Genomic DNA, 4,345 nt, shown 5'->3' with positions numbered 1-4,345 from the left:
ATAAAAGGGATACAAGGGCTGAAGAGATGGCTTAGTGGTTAAGGTGCTTGCCTACGAAGCCTAAGAACTCATGGTTGAATCTCCAGGTCTCGTGTAGTCAGACACACAGTAACATAAGCACACACAACTTCTCACATGTTCACAAGGGGTTGCATATGTCTGGAGTTTATTACAGCAGCTGAAAGCCCTGGTGCACCTATTCTCTCTCTCTCAAAATAAAAAATAAAAAGGGATACAAATTGGAAAGGAAGAGATCAAATTTTCATTATTTGCAGATGATATGATTCTATACCTAAAGGACACTAAAGACTCTACTAGCAAACTGTTAGAGCTGATAAACACTTTTAGCAATGTAGCAGGATACCAAATAAAAACACAGAAATCAGTAGCCTTCCTATATACTAACAACAAAAATGCTGAGGATCACTCCCATTCACAATTGCCTCAGGAAAAAATAAGAATTAAGTACCTTGAAATAAGCCTAACCAAGGAAGTGAAAGCTCTCTACAATAAAAACTTTGAAACATTCAAGAGAGAAATTGCAGAAGACACTAGGAAAGGAAGACATCCCAGTTCTTGGATTGGAAAAAGCCAATATTGTGAAAATGTCAATCGTACCAAAAGCAATCTATATATGTAATGCAATCCCCATCAAAATTTCAATGGTGTGCTTGCTTTGGCAGCACATTCTAAAATTGAAATGATACAGAGAAAATTAACATGGCCCCTGCTCAAGAATGACACACAAATTCGTGAAGTGTTCCATATTTTTCATACCTGATGGGCAACTTGAGGCACAAACAATAGGGATAATAGGGTATGGGGAGGGAAAAGGTAGGGTGGGGAAAACAAATATAAAACTAAACCCAAAATGAACTGGTACCATAGAAACCTTTATCCTTGAATATAGACTAAAAGATTGAACCCTGAACAGGAGTATGGGACAAATCACCTGAAAAGAAGGGCTCTGCAGAGGGTGGGATGCAGCCTAACCTTACAAATTATTTTGGCTCTGGCCTGTAACTCCCAATGCCACATATCATTTGCTGCCCACAATATCTCTGGAGATACCTATGAGGTCCCCAAAACAAGATAGGCTTCTGTCAAAGCATTTGTTTACCCACCTGAGGTAAAAGGTAATATCCTATTGCCAAAGACACCACAAGTTGCTGGCACAGAACACTTGGAGAGACCTGGCTGGAATCCAGAAGAGAGCCAGTCCCTAGACAGCCCGTCTAGTGCTAGAAAGTGCTACATGAGCTACTGAGGGAAAGTGGCCAACAATGGTGTGAGAAAGCAGGGGTCTAAGCTACTGAGAAGCAAAGACCCTGACAAGATGTACACACTAGCACAATAGTGGCACACGAACTTGGTGGGTCACCAATAGGTTTCTGATTGGCTAAAAGATCTGCTGAATGGAAAGGAACCCATATGTGGAATTAGGAACCAGGTCGAATCCTATGGAGACAAACATTATGCTCTCCAATGTTAAGTTCTCACTAGTCTTTAGCTAAAATTCTCCCTAAATTAATAATTTATCCCATGTAACCTATGTTGCCTTCACTCTCTATTGGAGAATCTGTTTTTCTTTTTAAAAAGGTAGTGAGGCCCAAGGAGATAAACCACTCCTCACAGTTCAGCCAAGCCCCATCTGAAACCACAGAGGAATCAGGAAGATGAGTAAGAGTGCTACTTTCATGGTGAGCCTGACAATCAATACCAGGGTGAAGGACACAGATGCTGAGGATACTCAACATTTACCAAAGCAGAGATCCAGAGGCTACTAAGAGCTCATCATTGAAATAGACCTAAAACATAACTACCACAGCTCATAGAATTTTGTGGAAAATGGGGTGGAAAGATTTCAATAGCCACAGGTTGGGAAACCATGCCCAGAGGCATTGCCTCCCCCCAATGACTAACTGCTGTTCTCACAATGCATAACCCACAATCCCATGGAGAATACCTGCAACCCACTGAGGATGACCCCCAGCAGAATGTGGGCATAGATGAGGGAAAGGACAGGATGAACACATGATGTATCCATACTAAATATGTCCATAATAAAAAATTCCAAAGACATTTTTCATGGAAATAAAAGAAATCTTAAAATTCATTTGGAATCACAAAAAAAAAAAAATCAAAGAGCCAAAATAATTTTGAGCAACAAAATTAAGGCTGGCTGTATCACCACACCCGATTTTAAGCTACATTACAGAGCCACAGTAACAAAAACAGCATGGTACTGGCAAAGATAGACATGTAGATCAATGGAACAGAACAGAAGATTGAGGTGTTAATCCAGGCAGCTACAGCCATATAATTTTTGACAAAAATGTCAAAAATATTCATGGAAGAAAAGGCAGCCTCTTCCACAAGCAGTGCTGGGAAAACTGGGTATATGTAGAAAGACAAAAGTAGATCTTTGTTTTTCTCCATGTACAAGAATCAAGTTGCCAGACATGGTGGCGCACACCTTTAATCCCAGCACTCGGGTGGCAGAGGTAGGAGGATCTCCATGTGTTCATGGCCACCCTGAGACTCCATAGTGAATAACAGGTCAGCCTGGGCCAGAGTGAGACCCTACCTCAAAAAAGCAAAAAAAAAAAAAAAAAGAATCAAGTCCAAATTGATCAGGGACCTTAATATCAGCTCTGAAACTCTGAAATTGCTAGAGGAAAAGGTAGGGAAAACCCTTCAACATATTGGCACAGGCAATGACTTTCTGAATATAAGCCCAGTTGCTCAGGAAGCAAAACCACAAATCAACCACTGGGACCCCATGAAATTAAAAAGCTTTTTTACAGCAAAGGACACTATTAAAAGAGCAAAAAGAAAGCCTACAGAATAGCAGAAAATCTTTGGCTGCTATACATCTGACAGAGGATTAATATCCAGGATATACAAAGAACTCAAAAACTAAATAAGAAATCAAACAAATCAATTAAAAATAGGCTATGGAGCTGGGCGTGGTGGTGCACGCCTTTAATCCCAGCACTTGGGAGGCAGAGGTAGGAGGATTGCTGTGAGTTCAAGGCCACCCTGAGACTCCATAGTGAATTCCAGATCAGCCTGGGCTAGAGTGAGACCCTACCTCGAAAAACCAAAAAAAAAAAAAAAAATAGGCTATGGAACTAAATAAAGAGTTCTCAAAAGAAAAACACAAATGGCACATAGCCATCTAAAAAATGTTCTACATCCTTAGCCATCAGTAAAATGCAAATTAAATCTACTTTGAGGGCCTGGGAGATGGCTTACCATTTGCCTATAAAGCCTAAGGACCTAGGTTCAACTCCCCAGAAACTAAGTAAGCCAGAAGCACAGGCTGGATGCATCTGAAGTTCATTTGCACAGGCAGGGGCCCTGGCATTCCCATTCTCTTTCTTTCTCTCTCTCTCTCATAAATAAAAATAAAATAAAATATTTTAAACTACTGTGAAATTCTCTAACCCTAACCCTCACTTCTGTCAGAATGGCTATCATCAAGAAAACAAATGACAATAAATGTTGGCTAGGATGCAGAAAAAAGGAACACTTCGACACTATTAGAGGGAATATAAACTGGTACAGCCATTATGGAAATCAGTGTAGAAGTTCCTGAGACAACTAAAAATAGATATAGGTATAACCCAGTTATACTACTCCAAGGTATATATCCTAAGGACTCATCTCACTACCTTAGAGATACTTGCTCATCCATGTTTGTTCCTTCTCTATTCCCAATAGCTAGAAAACAGAACCCACCTAGATGTCCCTGAAATGATGAATGGATAGTGAAGATATGGCACATTTATACAATGGAGTGCTACTCAGCAGTAAAGAAAAATGAAATTATGAAATTTTCAGGGAAATGGATGGATCTAGAAAGGACTATACTAAGTGAGGTAACCCAGGCCCAGAAAGCCAAGTGATGCATGTTCTCTCTCACATGTGGATCCTAGCTACAAATATTTAGACCTGTATGTGAGTTGGAGTAAAAATCAATAGTAGAGGCCAGTAATCTAGAAAGAGAATATAAGGGAGAAATAATAGGGGAGGACTTAAGGAGATGGTATTGTATATATGTAAATAGATGAACATATTACTGGGGGTAGAATGGCCTAAAAATTTGGGGGAAGAGATTGAGTTAAGGATCAGTGGGGAGAGGGCTAATTAAAGTATAAGGTGTTATGAATAAGCCATATGAAAACCTACTTTTTTGGATAATAGCACACCCAGAAGCCATAGATTGTTACTAGAAAAATTTCATTGCCAAGGATGGGATACCTTCCAGTGAGTTTTTGACCAGGGAGGTCCCTGACACCCCCAAAACATTACAGGCCATTGCCAAGTGTAGCAGACAGCT

General features: G+C 40.1%; 1 non-coding gene across 1 annotated transcript; it reads left to right on the top strand.

Annotated features, from left to right (window-relative positions):
• Window positions 1-669: 669 nt before the first annotated feature.
• LOC123463738 lies at window positions 670-772 on the top strand. Its single transcript, XR_006639126.1, has one exon. It is a non-coding gene; the product is annotated as a U6 spliceosomal RNA (small nuclear RNA).
• The last annotated feature ends 3,573 nt before the right edge of the window (window positions 773-4,345 follow it).

Source organism: Jaculus jaculus, chromosome 9 (assembly GCF_020740685.1).
Source record: "Jaculus jaculus isolate mJacJac1 chromosome 9, mJacJac1.mat.Y.cur, whole genome shotgun sequence".
NCBI lineage: Eukaryota > Metazoa > Chordata > Mammalia > Rodentia > Dipodidae > Jaculus > Jaculus jaculus.
This window is presented reverse-complemented; position numbering and strand designations above follow the sequence as displayed.